Here is a 16,970-nt window from a genome sequence, read left to right as displayed (position 1 = left end):
GAATGCAAAACACATCCAACATTGAGACGGATGGGCTACAGCAGCAAAGGACCACATCGAGTGCCACTCCTGTCAGCTAAGAACAGGAAACTGAGGCTACAATTCACAGAGGCTCACCAAAATTGGACAATAGAAGATTGGAAAAACGTTGCCTGATCTGATGAGTCTCGATTTTCTGCTGCAACATTTGGATGGTAGGGTCAGAACTTGGAGTCAACATCATGAAACCATGAAACCATAATCCCTTGTATCAACGGTTCAGGCTGTTGTTGGTGGTGTAATGGTGTGGGGGATATTTTCTTGGCACATTTTGGGCCCATTAGTACCATTGTGTCCACACCACATCCTACACGAGTACTGTTGCTGACCACATCCCATCATGACCACAGTGTACCCACCTTCTGATGGCTACTTCCACCAGGATAACACGCCATGTCATAAAGAGCGAATCATCTTTGACTGGTGTCTTGAACATGACATTGAGTTCACTGTTTTCAAATGGCCTTCACAGTCACCAGATCAAAATCCAATAGAGCACATTTGGGATGTGGTGGAACGGGAGAATCACATCTTGAATGTGCAGCCAACAAATCTGCAGCAACTGTGTGATGCTTTTTTTTTTGTCAATATGGACCAATATCTCTGAGGAATAATATAACTAAATTACTAAATGACTACCAGTTTTATGAGAAATTATGTAAAGCAATTCAAACTGCAATTAAAAACTGCAACAGAATCTGGATATTAGGATGTGTGCCAAAGGCCTGGTATCAGGTGCTGTTCTGCTGTCTGAAACGCTCATCACACGCTTGTGGTGCCTCAGATCTGAGGTCAGGTGTGGGTGTGTGAATGACAGCATGGGCCACGCTAATGAGAGGTGCACCAATAATACAGTAGAGCTCAGGTGTGCACTGCTGATCTGAGGCCAGCGTGTCAGGCTGAGGTTCATCGAGTCTTTGTGGTCATTATGGTCTGAGGCACACAGGTTTACGATGGAGACAGAAATAATTTGGCTTTTCTTGCTGCAGCTGCGACCCAGGTTAGCACATCTGTCTCCTCCTGTTTCTCATCCACTTGGTCTTATTTTCAGCTTGGCCTTCAGTGAACCAGTTTTACAGTCTCTTGATTATGTTACGACATTATAAGCAAGTCATTTACTCAGAGCTGGGTTGGGTGTAAACTGACAATCTCAATTCTGAATGGAAAATTGTCAATTTAAAGTAATTTACTAGAGGTTCTTACAGTTTTATTTTCTGCATTTTTAAAAGTATTGTACAGTGATCCTTCACTATAACGCTATGTTCCCTGCCGTTTTCATGGCCTGACAGTTTCTTGGATTTTTTTCATGCAATTTGACATGCTTTTTTCTCATGCATTGTGTTCTGCGTCCTGATTAGCACACGGTGTTCCGCGTCCTGTCTGGCGGTAAACCATTCTCAATCAATCTCTGTGCGGTGTCTCCTTTACACTACATAATTCGTTCAGCTTGCCAAATTTACATAAATCTGTGATCGCTAGCAGTGTGAATCTGAAGTGCTGTACTGTGCGTTTGCAAGTTTTCTCCCCAAAATGTTGACAAAACGTACTGCACCGTCAAAGGCACCCACGGAAGCACCCAAAAAGGGATAGGAAGATGCTAGCCATCACACAAAGCTAATGAGAGGTGCACCAAGTAGTTCTAAATGATCTCACATTTAAAATGCAATGTATTGTGGATAATATTAGTGGTTAGAGTACAGTTCTACACTTCAATTTCTAATGTAAACTGTACACCATGTGGTAACTTTTGGCATACTCTTTTTAATGTAGATGGTTTGGAACATACCAACTCTATTGTTGGATACGATTTAAGACAGATAGCATGTGTATCGGGATGCAGCAAATTAATTGTCATTACTGGATGAATCTGCATTTTTGAACGAGTCTCTTAAAACAATCAATGACAGTGTCGCCATCTATTGGCATAACAATGTAATTGCTCACCCTTCCTTTAAAGCACCAAGTTGCTTTCAATCAGTGGTTAATTGATATCAAAAACATCAGCATTCATATCCCAAATATAAACTGCTCAAAGTTTGTAAGAAAAATAATTATAATACTGTTTGAAAAGACAAAAACAACTGAAGTGGTTTCGATCTATTGTAGCAAGTCAAACACAGTCTTCAATGTACTTCTGAGATAGTTAAAGATTTAAAAAACATTTGCTAAATGCAATAATTCAGAATAAAGATTGTGTGTGTTTGAATTGATATTGTATTTTTTTTTACTGATAATCACACAGCTCTATTTATTTAATTAAAAGCCAGTGATCACGTGTGAGTGATCTGATCACATCTGAGCAGTTCTTAATTTCATTCTTCCTCTGGGTTTTTTGTATTCTTTGCAGCAGCAGACAGATTTGACCAGAGCTCTCCAGCCTTTAGTAGAACCGTTGCTAAGCATTAGCTCCTTTCTGCTTCAATTCTGGGAATCTCCAGGCCTTCGCAAGCAGAGCGTGATCTCTCCGAGTGTTCACTTAATAAATTCATCTTCTTCTCCTCTTTCTGCTGCTCTAAAGGTTGACTAACGAGCTGATCCAAATGGAGTCTTTAGACACAGCCCATTCAACAAACACACCTGTCTATATGCTTAAAAAAATAATAAATAAAATAAAATAAAAAATACCAAAAAAAAAAAAAAAAATCAACATCAACATCAGGACAGTTTATATGATTTTAAATTCAACATTTATATCATTGTGAAAAAAGAAAAGAAAATAATTCAGGGTGTTTTAACAAATGGCATTTATGGTGATGCTGATAAATTAAACTAAATTAAAAGAAATGTAAAGAAAAATAAAATAATATTTGAAATTACATCAAAATACAATACAAAAAAAGTTATTTTTAGGAGTATAATATGCAGCTAAAGGTTATGAACAGCGTTGGCCACGTTCCTTTAAAAGAGTAATTAGTTATAGTTACTACTACTCAAACTGTAACTGAGTTATATAATAATAAGAGCAACTAATTACCAGGGAAAGTAACTATTGCGTTACTTAAAAAATAAAATCAGATTTGTCAAATGACTATAAAATACATATAAAACATTGTACACTAATCTATACTATTTTAATGTTGTTGTAAGACAATGTGAGAGACAACCATCAAATTAAACATATGATTATGAATATTAACATTACTATAGTTGCACAAAACATAATAGATTTGTTTAGAACTAAATATTTATTGCACAGACCACAACTCACAAGACTTGCCAAAAAACAAGTTTAAACAAATAATTTTTCTTAAGAAATGTACAAAAAAATGAACAAATAATAATAATAATACATAATCTCTTTGTGTATGATACATACTATGTCACATCATGATATATATGGTTCATACAGTACAGAATGCGTTAGCTTGCCAAATTTACATAAATCTTTGATCGTTAATAGTGTGATTCTGAAGTGCTGTACTGTATGTTTGCAAATTTTCTCCCCACACTGTTAACAAAACATTCTGCACCATCAAAGGCACCTGCGGTAGCACCCAAAGGAGAGAGGAAGATGCTAACCATCACCAAAAAAAAAAAAAAAAAAACAAGTTTAACTTCTGGACATGCTAAAGGAAGGTAGAACTTACGCATCTGTAGAGCACCATTACAATGCAAACAGATGATTTTGATCTTTGGTTTCATTCTATTATACTGGAGTTATTTTTCTACGAAGTTTTGAGCTTTAAGAGTGTTAAACTTTGAGAGAAAAGTGTGAAAATCTTAATGCCTGTCTGAGAAAAGTGTAAAAAGTGTGTAGTGAGGGGTTTTACAGCCTTAAAACATCTATAATAATTGTGAAAAATAAAGTGAACTACTTCAGGTATTGTGGGTTATTTTTAGAACCAAATTCCTGTGAATAACGAGGGACCACAGTATATATATATATATATATATATATATATATATATATATATATATATATATATATAGTGTTCTTAATTACAGTAACGTATATTGTCAGTAATGGCAATAAAATAAAAATAAAATAATGGCGTAATTAGGCATGGGAACGATAATCGTTTTTTTTAAGGTATACCGCGGTTTGAAAAAGTCAAGGCTTTAAAACTGCCAAAATTTTCTACTATACCGTTCCTATGGTATATGTAAGATTTTTTATTTACATTTTTGTCTATTTTTTAGGACAACATTTAAAAAGAACATATTTTTGAGCAGTAATCACAATAAAATCGTGAAACGTTGATATTTTTATAAGATTATCATCCCATCAGATACTTATACCGGCACATGCTTAGTTGTAATGGGGGAAATAGTAATTCATTTCCTTTAATTAAATATTAATCGATTTTGTAACGCCGTCTATTTATAGTGCTGTTATACTAATCACTGGTTATGAAGAAGTTTACAAACCTCAGAAGTCATCAGAAGAGGAAATAAAGCATAATGCTTTTGAAATAAGTATACTTTGTAGTTAAAGGGTTATGTTTAAGTAAACAATAATAACAATAATAAAAAGATATATATCATGGTGAAAAAGGCTATGTAAGATAAAATAAAACAAATCATCAAATTATGCAGCCCTGGTGAGCATAAGAGGCTTCCTGTCCCCTGAAACGTCCTTCTACTCCTAAACTTTTCACAGATAGAGTACTCAAAAACCAAATAATTAATAAGATTAAGTAAGCAATGGTTTAACAAGTGCTGAATATCCTCGCAGTCCCTCTTGGGTCATTTGAAATATTCCGCGGCCACTAAAACAACAGCTGGATAATGAATCGGCAATGACAGAGCTGTTCTGAGATCAGTCAAACACTTCTGGAGCATCTCCTCCTGATCGATGCCCACAGATGGGTGAGCTTGATTGTTTTTATGCCCTCGTTTCGATCTAGTAAATGGATAAAACTGTCAGCCGTTTATTGGGCTGTCTAAAAAATGTACGTGTCTGCTTATTTATAGCTTTAATTTTTTTCCTTCACCCCCCAGGGTTAAATCGATAACGTTTAGAAATGTTGTTTTGAACACGAGTGAGACGAAAGTCTGAATGTGTCTAACATTTGTTTGGTGGTTTCACAACTATTGCACACTTGTAATACCAGAAACATCAACACGCGCCTTGCTTTGGTGACATAGTGAGAAGTTCGTGTGTTCAGTAAATAAGCTTTTTATTGGTCTGTGGGCGAGACACCTTCAAAACCATGACAATAAACAGAGACTGTGTGCACGTCTATGTTTGCTTGCACCTGCTGGCTGACTATAATGCACACAAACTGTTCAAAAACCTTCTTAAGTTCTCAGAACCTAAATATGCAATGTTAAGTTTGTATTATAAATAATTGTTTTTTACATGTGTTGTTTTTTTTTTTATATTTAATTTTGGATAATGATTTTAGAAGCATTCATACATAAAGTACCATTTGTAACAATAATAATAACACATTATTATCCAATTATTGTACCTGAATACTATTGGAAAACGATAAAACTGTTTATTTAAACTGCATCTTCTTCTCATCTTCTTACTGTATCTATAGATTGCTTATTAGATTTTATGAAGATGCACTTCCACAGCAGAATAATCCAAATCAATCTAACGTTATAAATTCTTTCCAGATAGAGATATTAAGTCATCAGGTGAAATTGTTTTCATATCGCAATATATATTGCAGAATAAAAGCATTTCGCAATTAGGGCAGCACGATATTGGAAAAATCAGACATTAGAATATTCAGTTTTTCTGCAATGCGATATGTAATGCGATATGAATACAATTTCACCAGATGGCTTGAATAGCTCTATTTGGATTTTTGGGGTTGATTTGAGTGAATTTCTAAGGATGTGAATCATGTATATATAATAACAAACATATTGCTAGCAAAAATAATTACAATAGAGCAATGAAAAATGTAAAATAAACTGTGCTTAATGGTTATCTGGAGAGTAGAAAAGTATTTGGGTATAAAAATTCAATTATGAAATAAAATGAAAATAACACTGTATAGACTTCATTGTATTAATTCAGTACAATAATTTCTCTTTAAATTTACATTTGTACCCAAATGCTTTAAAATATCTTGAAATCCATTTAAAACAGATGCAAATGATGAAGTTTCACTTTGTTATGGTTACACGCGATATCAATGCTGAATTAAAATATTGTGCATGCCTGATGGCAATCTTCCATATTTCCTATATTGTGCAGCCGTACCTTTTAAAAGTCTGGGATAAATCGTTTTTTTGTCAGCAAGGAAAGATTAAATTGATCAAATGTGAAGGTAAAGACTTGCCTCACAGCAAAAAACATGTAAAATAATAGCTTTTTTACACTATGGAATAAAAATTATAAAAATATTAATAATAACTCAATTACTAATATAATTAGTAACTATACCGATGAAACTGTATTTTTTTGACCGAACACCATTGTCAATATCAATAAAGAAAACGTTCGGTATGAAGTTTCGATATGAAGCACTATAGTTTTATTAAAATGTGACTGCTGAGCATGCACCTTGGAAGGAATGCCAATAAGCTTAGGGTTATTTCCAATCAAGTCACACGGCTTGCACACACAAATGGGGAGTAAGGAGCAAATGGTGTGCAATAAAGATGATCTGGGGCTGTAGGGCTGTATCGCCCTAATGCATGCATTGCAGACTCTTAGTGATAATATACCCACTGAGAATGAAAAAAAGAAAAAGAAAAACAAACTGAATTCAGCACAAAATGTTTTTAACTACATATTTAAACAAACCATTTTCAACTTTCATCTTACAAGTTAAAAACCAAAAAAAAGCAAGAATTGGTAAAAAATAAATAAATAAATAAATAAATAAAAAAATCACATTAACATGTACTTAAATCCCATCCACACATTCTCCTCCAGAACATCTCACACGTGTGCGCAAGTGTATGTGTGACGCAATACATTTGAAAACGCAGAACAGAACAAAAGACTCCTTCCTTGTCCGGCTGCTGATATGCCAAAGAGTGTTACATGGCCACTGTGCCAGAGTCCTCCATTTCTTACAGTTTTCATCCAGAGAGGGAAACCCATGCCAGTCCCATCCGCCTGGGGCAATCCTGCTCCCTATAGTCCTTATGGAGCTACAAATGGACCATGTGTGTGTGTGTGTGTGTGTGTGTGTGTGTGTTGGAGGGGGTGGAGAGAGAAGCACAAAGAGGCCAGTGTCAGCGTGTCTCTGGTTGTGTGGACAGCAATGCCACTGTTTACCATCATTTAGGTCACAACATTTACAGCTGACTGGTCTCTCTCTTTCTCACACACAGACACAAATAATATATATAATATATAATATATAACAAATAATATAATATATATATATATATATATATATATATATATATATATATATATATATATATATATATATATATATATATATATATATATATAAAGATATAGCCTATAACACATCAGGCCTACATCACCATCGCAAAACTCTTCATCCAAACAGAAGGACAGAATATATAAGGGCCCTTGCATGGGTCTGCTACACTATTAGGCTGATTGTGATTGGCATCAAGCAGAGCTGCGTCCACAGCTACGTCAATCATTTTGGGCCCTTTTAAAAGGAACAGGTCACGAAAAACTAACATTTACAGTTACAATTTCTAATTCAGGCCATCTGTGTATTTTTCAGTGGTACCCAACCCCTAGGCTGCGGACCGGTACCAGTCTGTGGATCAATTAGTACCGTGCCACACAAGAAATCATTTTTTTTATTTCCGCTTTATTTGTTATCGGAGTCTGAACAATCTTTTATTTCAAAAAAATATTTTATTAGTTCCGTCATTTAAACCCCAAAATTTTACCCACAAGCTAAATAAAAGGCCGTTCACGTTTCGCGTCTTTTCTGCAAGCAAGTTCATTACTTTCAAAGAAGGCAAGCATATTGACGAGCAAGTCCCACTTTTCAGAATGCAGCGAGTGTCACAGCGTGACAAGAACTAAACAATCAGCTTCATACTTTTTATGGAATATAATATCATAATAATATTGTCAAACCTTGACCGGTCCACAGTGATAAAAAGGTTGGGAATCACTGCCTTAGAGGATATTGCATATTAATACCTTAAGGCTGGTTTATACTTCTGCGTTGAGTGATCGCCATGACCCGCGGTTAATGCCTTTTGTGTAGCCGTGCATTTATACTTCTGTATGTTATCTGTGTTGCTTCGAATAACACTTCCGAAACGCTAGCTGGCAGTAGGCTATATTATGTTCCTCTGTGTCGAGTTTCTTTGCGGTTGTTTTGTTTTTATTGAACCCTACTTTAATGTACAAGTAGCTAAAACTCTTTCAGAGGCGGAAACTGGGGTATGTGCAACAACTTTGATCATAAGATAAACACAAAACATCTGGAGCTCCTTCACGACACTTGACACTTGTAAACAACCGTTCCATCAGGCTCGCAGCTCTCAGCACCGCCTACACTCGGCACAGCTACCCAGCCGACCAATCACAAAGCTTGTGCTACACACAGTTGCAACATGTAGTTACAATTTAAGAACGGTGCACAGAGGCTGCGCCAGACCATACGTGTGCACTTGACGCAGAAGTATAAATCAGCTTTTAATCTGCACATTTCCAACCACAGTGCCACTACAGCAGCCACTATTTAGGTTAACTCACAGTATCAGTTTGAGATTTACAATGTCTGTTACAAAAAAAAAAAATATTACAATTAATCTTTTGATGGAGTCTCTATAACTCCAGACACATGAGCTACTGAGGACATGGTGGATCAATGTTATTTTTGAGTGAAATGCGCTGAAGAACGTCTGTAAGTGTTATTTATTTGGGCAAAATATGGACTAGTTCCCCTGGTTCAAGCCCCGGCTGGGCCAGTTGGGATTTCTGTGTGGAGTTTGCATGTTTTCTAAGTGTTGTCATAGGTTTCCCCTAGTCCAAAGCCATGCGCTATAAGTGAATTGGATGAACTAAATTGGCCGTAGTATATGAGTGTTAATGTGAGTGTGTGGATGTTTCCCAGTACTGGGTTGCAGCTGAAAGAGCATCCGCTGTGTAAAACATATACTGGATAAGGTGGCAGTTTTTTCCGCTGTGGCGACCCCTGAATGAGGGACTAAGCTGAATGGACTAGTTCAGTGTTTCTCAACCACGTTCCTGGAGGAACACCAACACTGCATCTTTTAGAAGTCTCCTTTGTCTGTCACACCCATTAAAGGCCTTTCAGTCTCTGCAGATCAACTGGTGATCTGAATCAGGTTTGTTTGGTTAAAAAGACATGTGCAGAGCTGGTGGTCCTCCAGGAACGTGGTTAAGAAACACTGGACTAGTTCACCAACAAGGATCAATTCAACCCTGAAGGATAAGTCAGTATCAGCTCTAAAACAAGTACGTTACTCAGAATATAATTTGAGAATGCTTTCACACGTCCTTTATGAAATGCTTAGAAAAACATGTTGTATAGATAATGTCGCTGATGTCTGTATTCACAAAGACAGCACCAGTGCAGAATTTAGTGTATTGTATAGTCAGGTGACAAATTTATATGCGTTTAACATAGGAAAATTGTACTAATATTTATTTGTGAAAACTAGCACATCAGAACAGAGCAGTAACATTCTAAATAATAAATGAGGTCAACTTTACTCTAAAAGCAGGTACAAATATTGACCACTATTTTAATCTGAAACTTCAGACACATTCTGGAGACCACATTTATTTGGCATCTAATGAAAAGTGATATTAAATGTACGGCTGAATGTTGGTCAAAGTGCTGTGTCACATTGTAGACCGGCAATAAATGAACAGGCAATCAGGCTGTTTTCAGAGATAATGCTTCAATAATTCAGTGTGGTTGTTTCTTTGTTCCTAGCCTGCGGTCTTGTCTTGGCTAGCTTGGCCTGCGGCCACTGGTCTAGTTTGGTTTGGTATGGTGTGGTGTGACAGGCTGTTCAGATGGTCTCCTGCTTAAATATTCCAATAGATTTTTCTACAGGCTTTTGTCCGAGCATGACTTCCTGCAGTTCTGTGTTCTGTTTTGAAGAGAGACACTCCTGTGGAAGTGCTGTCAAAACCACAGGAACGGGGAAGCAAAGCATATGATGTCTCTTAAATGCTTATATGACCGCAAAACTCATTAATATCCACAATTTGTAAATCTCATGACCAGATCTTTTCAAAAACAAATAATAAATTCAGGTGTATTTGTGTAGTGCTTTTCACAATCATCATTGTTACACATAGATATATACACTAGATATCGCATAGGGACCCTGAGCATGCGTCAATAGCGCCGCCACATTGGTACAGTGCTCCCAGGACAAATGTCATTCAACCGCACTAGTCAAGACAGTGTTATCACGTGAAGATGCGGGACTTTAGCACTGTCTACGGGTGTAGTAACGAGCAAACAAAGAAAACAAAGCACAAAGGCAGAACATTTCATAGGAAATATTATGTTTTTTTCTGTTTTTGTATGTTCTGAACTTTTGTGCTAATCAGGTAACGTTATTGAGGATAACAGTCACTTACTGCATTCACCATACGGCAAAGCAGCTCCAACTCGCACTAAACACTCGGCTTATGCTAATTTTGTTGAATAAAATCAGCAAACAATGCAAAAGAAATATGACAACGAGATGCTGCGATGCCAGAAACTTGTATTATTGTCGGCTAACGTTAGTAAAAGAGTCGTTCGGGGGATTCATTCACAAAAGAATCGCTCTCTCCGTCAGTATGAGAAGTGAAAGCAGAAGAGGAGGTGTGTTTCAGGACACGGATTAGATTAAATTTAACAGGGAGGGTGAATAGTACATTTCTGTACACACAAACAAAATCTTTTTGTCAGGAATGCCCGTGTGGTCACTGATCTATCAATGTAGAAAAGTGATGTAAAATTATAATTTTCTTAATTAAAAAAAAAATTACATACTAACATCCAGGAAAACTCCCGATCACAGATATATGTGTATATGTGTATATCTCTGGCTTTGCATGGCCACAGTCCTCCACTGTACCTTGGTCCCGCATTCATTTCAAAGGAGCGCTACCCTGTAGCAAGATGGCGGCGCTATTGACGCATTCCGTCCAATAGACAACAATAGGCCAGGCGACATCTAGTGTATATATCTATGATTGTTACAAAGCAGATTTACAGAAGTTGCACATTACAATAAAATTCGGAATGGTTAAGGTTATTAGTTAAAGGTTATTAGTTACCAAAAATTTATTAGTTACTAATAACTAACTAACTAGTAACTAATAGCTTTTAACAGTTAAAGTTATTATATATAAACTTAGTAAACCTGCAGTTATATTGTATATGGGTGAAAAAATATATATTTTTGTTATGGACAGTCATGAAAAAAAAAAAAAAACTGCCAGATGTTCTTTAAAAAAAAACATACTCCTATAATTTCTCACTGTCAACATAAACTTTATTTACCCTTGATGGCAAAGAGCCCTAATTTAATTTATGTGTTATGAAGCAACATCTAAACCTGATGTAATCACAAACACTGACCCGACCCTGTGGGGTGAGATGATGCAACTTTAGTGTTTTATCCTGTAACAGTTAAGGTTAAATGTGGGTGGGGAGGAAGCAGGTCTTAGATCAGGGAATAAGGGAACATAGGGTCTGAGCAGAAAGCATTTCCTTAAAATCCCATGAGGACATATAGAGAGGGGAAGATGCTGCTAAGGGTTCCTCCTTCCTCTAGCACTTCCACGTCTGTGGTCAAAAAGACCCAATACAAAGGAGGTCCAAACTCCAAATAATTCCCCAAAAATGATTTAAATCCTCCCTAGAGAAATAATTATAGCATTGAAATTTATTACACATAAAATTACTGTTTAACTTAAACCTAAAGCCCATAAAAAACAGCCTTCAAATGAAATCAATTATTAACTGAAATAAAATAAACTTCTATCGGCTAGCTGCCAAGGCAACTTTTCACATTTAATTTTATTTAAATAAAATTAAACAGAAAAATATCCTAGACAATTTAAGTTATAATATTCATTATTATATAATTTTATTATAAATATTGTTAATAATTTAAAAAGTATTATTATTATTATTATTATTATTATTATTATTATTATTATTACTATTATTATTTCTACATTCAAACTTACCAAAAATGATTAACACAAATCTGGGAGAAATAATAATAATAATAATAATAATAATAATAACAATAATATTATTATTATTATTATTATTAATAATAATAATGATAAATTAAATTATAATTATTATTACTGATATTATTGTTAAAAATTAAAATTTATTATTATTATTATTATTATTATTATTATTACTACATTTCAACTTAACTTACCAAAAATGACAATAAATAAAACCGGGAGAAAAATATAATTACTGTTTTAATTATTAGTAGTTACTACTATTACTACTACTACTTCTACTACTACTACTACTACTACCACATTTTCACTTACCAAAAATAGCCAAACCTAGAAAATGAAAATGTATCTTTATACATTTTTTTATAATTATTATTTTTATTATTATTATTATTGTTAATAATCGAAACGTATTGTTATTATTATTCTTACTATTAATACTACATTTCAACTTAACTTACTAAAATTACAAAAACACAAAAATGAAAAATAATAATAACAATAATAATATTAATAAAGATCAATTAAATTATAATCGTAATTTTTATAATATTATTGTTAATAATTTAAATGTATTATTATTACTACTACCACTACTACTACTACTACTACTACTACTACAGTACAATATCACAAACCTGGGAGCAAAAAATAATAATAAAGATAAATGTAATTATTATGATTATTATTTATTATTAATAATATTACTATTGTTATTATTACATTTCAACTTAACTTACCAAAAATGGCAATAATACAAAACTAGAAAAAATAAATAAAGACAAATCAAATTATAATATTAGTTATTATTAATATTTATTATTAATAATATTATTGTAATTAATAATTTACACATATTATTATTATAATTATTATTATTATTATTATTATTATATTCCAACTTAAATTAGCAATCAAACAAATGACATTTTAGCCCATTTTAGTGTCAACAAGGTTGAAAACAAAGTTTGACTGCTTTAAAAGTCCCAGCCCACGTCTCCTCAGCAAACCACATGACTAGTGGAATTATGTCCAAAGCTAAAACAATGCAGGACGAGTTATCTGCCAAAGCTCAAGGAAAGTTCGAGGTTTGTTCAAAACAATTTGTTAGGAATGCAGTAATAAAGGGAAGACAATAAATAAGAGCCAAATCAATAAGTCCTCAGGCAGTGTCTAGCAATAGCTTTGAAAGGCATGAGAGAAAAGTGCATGTAAAGGTGCAGTACAAGTACCATGTTGTGAGTTAAACAACATTTGATTACGAAGCATGAGGGTCATTCTCATGACCTGTATCCATGTGTCCACTCACCACACGCACACTTCGGGAAACCTGCATCACATGTGACCTTGAAGGATAAATAAAAAGGAAGAACTGAAAATTGAGATTATTCTCCAGCTACAACATCTGCCAGCCCATGAGAAGTTTAATTAGAAAACCGCAGTGTCATCTACTGACTCTAACAGGTCCATGGAGAGGTGTGTTGATGTAAATAAAGTGATTAGTTAGAAGTTATGCACAGAGTAATATCTATTAAACACCTGCCTTTGGGCCCTCGTGAATACGATTGAGTGTGTACGTGTGTTTGGCTGGGCAAAGCATGACACAGGTCTCATTAATCTAGGTAGGCAGCAGAAGGACGGAGCATTATGTGTGTATTATAAAGTCTCTTGGCAGACAGCATATCTCCCATGAGCTCTCCAATCTAACTCATCTGAAGAAACCCTCTCAACACACAAAAACGCATCAGGCACATCTGAAAGCTTTATATCCCTCAGCGCCAAGAAAAACTCAACGACAATGAGACTCCATAACAAACGAAAACACAATGTTCTCCTCCCATTTTTGATGGCTATAGGACAAAAATCTCAAATCATTTAATGATTGTTTTATGCATATTGCTGAAAAAAAAAGAAAAGAAAAAAAGAAAAATACAAGTTGACTGGCCATGTAGTGGTTTGTTTTGACTGTTCCAAACTTGCACAAAACAGAATTGCAGCCATTTTCCAACATGTTATTTGAGTGGAAATGTCGCAAAGTGTGTAAACCGGACATTAACCACAGAAAGAGATGATTAAAATGAAAAAAAATACTTTACAACAATAAGCATATCATCACAGCTAAATGCTGTAGCTAATATTATGGCCCTTTTCCACTCATTGATACGGTTGAGTATGCGTTTCCACTGTCAAAGTGTACCAAAAAGAAACCGTAAAAATACAATTTTTTGGGTACCCTTTCGAAAGAGTATCTAGCATAACAAAGGGTACCAAAAGGCGAAGCTAGACGCCCAACTGAAATATATTGGTTTACAGAGAAATGTCACTAGCACATGTACAAGCCAAAAGAATGAAAACAAAGGAAGCGCTATTATTAAATAGACAGCCAAGACATTACACAGTAATAATATATACATATAATAACAAGCCATGGTCGACACGAGCTTAAACAAACCTTGTCGTCATCTTGATGCCACAAAGCCAAAAAGAAAAGCAGAATCTGCGGTGTGTCCTATTTACGAGGCCGAAGTGGTTTCACTTTCTCTAGAGATGTGCATGTGCTTGCTGCACGTCTAACATTACATATTTGAAACAACAAACTTTTTGAGCTGATGATAATAATGTTCTTGTGATTATTGAAATAATTCTGACATCCTGAATTGAAGCGTTTGACTTACTGAAGCGCTTCTGAGATCTCGGACAAATGCAAGAGTGACATATATCTGATAGCTCTTTATATTTAGAAGCTGATAACTAATATATAGGGAGAAAAATACCTGAACCTGATTACAAGAATATAGTCTCAAAATACATTGTGTAGCAAAATTAATTTAAAACCACAGGAAACATCTAAAGCGTTTTTTAATTTATATAATTTATAAATGACAAAATTATTGATAAGATAATTTATATATTTTTAAGACCTCTTTCTTTATAGTGCAAATCTTTTTTTGTCCTCCTTCAAAACCAGCAGTACCCAAACTTTCTTATGAAGGGTCAAAAACTAAACTTGATTGAGGCTATGGGCCGAAGGTAAATACAATTATCATTGGTAATTTCCTAATTCGTTTTATGATATTTAAAAATCACTAGAAAACATTGCTGTATATTAATTAATACAGTATTTTTTCACATTTTATAATTAATTTACTACAGCAAAAACAATCTCATTTATAACAGAATGGAGCTACACTAGTTCTTGCCTTGATTTGCTCGTCAGTGTCTTTCGCGTAGTCCTCTTTCGCATAATTCTTTTGTATCTTCAGAATATGGTTGGCCGAGGGCCAATAGACAACACCATGCTGAGCTGGCATCGCCAATCATCCACCCTGCCACAAACTCGATCGCGAAAAATACACACTTAGGCCCTGTTTACACTAATGCGTCTTAGTTTTAAAATGACATTTTAGAATGAAAATGATCCACATCCACACCGTTTTTTACCTAGCATTTCTGAACAGTCTAGATCGTGTCTTACTATAGTTGTTAAATGTAATATTTAATTGATCTTGTCTCTATCTTGTCTCTAACGACTCTGGCCTTGTGAATCTATCAGGTAGCGTGTCACAGCATCAGTACACTGCTTCAGTCTTTCACTTTCACACTTGTACTTAGTAATTTTAGTGAAAACCTCAGATACTGTTGGCTAGGCACGTTTTTTAATCGACCAACCTCCCAAGTGACTGACAGGTGGTAATTTATGTGCAACTTACATTTATTTATTTATGATTTGTTTATGGGTCAAACAAAGACCATGCGGGTCAGGTAGTTTAAACGGTAGGCTACAAATAATTAATTAGTTATGAATTAATTCATTATTCATAAATAATTGATTCACCTCCTCCTTTGGCGACAATGCAATTGTCCATCGCGATGTTTCACATCAGACATCGTACAAAGCCAAATTGGTCGACATCGCTCAACCCAACTTCAGAACTTTAACAAACAATTTAATAAAACCTATTGGTGTTGTATTTATTTTCATTGTACTCCCTGTTCGACTTTAGCGAATGCAACATTACCATTCTTGAGTCATTTAAAGTGTTGTCACAAACTACATGGCGAGGTATGCATCTAAAATCAACTCGCATTATTCCTGAGAGTTTTACTGCAGGTTACAAGGCAAACACGGTAAAAGTGTAAATGTTTACTATATTCCTTTATTTGTTTTTCATGTCCTTCATAATGTTGTGTGTAAAGCAGTTGGATTGCCTCTGTTTATGTTTCATTTTTAGTCTTCCATATCAAAAATAAAGCTCACGGACATCAGTTCTTCAGAAGTGTGGACTGCTTATTGACCAGCAAGAAATTTCATCAATCATGAATCTATGCAAGTTAATGTAACTAAAATAAAGGCTCTTCTATAGTGATAAATAAGAGGTTTTAATCCATTTCGATTAAGTGAACAGAATTTGAAAATAATAAAATAAAATAAAAACCTCTGGTTGTCATTTTATATGATCAACCGGTCTGTACTGTTAAAAGTCTGGGTCAGGCTACACATTGCTGTCATCCCTTATCGGTTTGGCAGCCATGCAAACTGCACTGCTGTTGGTGCTGATCAATACATAAACGACAGTAAAAGGTTTAAGCCTGCAACCCAAGCACTGGCAGAGGGGTCAGATGGAGTTAATGGGTAAAGTGTCAGATCAAGGTAGAAGGCATGACTTTTAAAGGAAAATTTGCTCACTTTTCTTTATTGAGAATATAATTTAAAGAAAGCTGAAAACCTGTAACCAACAACTTCTATTTGTTTGTGTCATTGAAGTCAGGTTACAGGTTTCTAATGTTTTTCAAAATGTCTTTTGTGTTTAGCAGAAGAAAAACTCAAGTAACC

At 34.8% G+C, this 16,970-nt stretch overlaps 1 protein-coding gene and 1 long non-coding RNA gene across 3 annotated transcripts in view; both read right to left on the bottom strand.

The window, feature by feature from the left end:
• gnai2a (guanine nucleotide binding protein (G protein), alpha inhibiting activity polypeptide 2a) overlaps positions 1-16,970 on the bottom strand; it is a 123,086-nt gene that overhangs the window by 41,788 nt on the left and 64,328 nt on the right. The window lies entirely within an intron of this gene.
• LOC141376648 (uncharacterized) lies at positions 7,758-16,644 on the bottom strand. 2 transcript variants are annotated; one of them, XR_012387274.1, is made up of 3 exons: positions 16,030-16,644; positions 9,386-10,240; positions 7,758-9,145 (listed from the first exon to the last, which is right to left on the bottom strand). It is a non-coding gene; the product is annotated as an uncharacterized lncRNA (long non-coding RNA). The 2 variants fall into 2 exon arrangements; XR_012387275.1 differs by lacking the exon at positions 16,030-16,644 and adding an exon at positions 11,130-11,517.

The sequence above is a fragment of the Danio rerio genome, chromosome 11 (assembly GCF_049306965.1).
Source record: "Danio rerio strain Tuebingen ecotype United States chromosome 11, GRCz12tu, whole genome shotgun sequence".
NCBI lineage: Eukaryota > Metazoa > Chordata > Actinopteri > Cypriniformes > Danionidae > Danio > Danio rerio.
The sequence above is the reverse complement of the archived record's forward strand: the minus strand, read 5'-3'. Positions and strand labels throughout refer to the sequence as shown.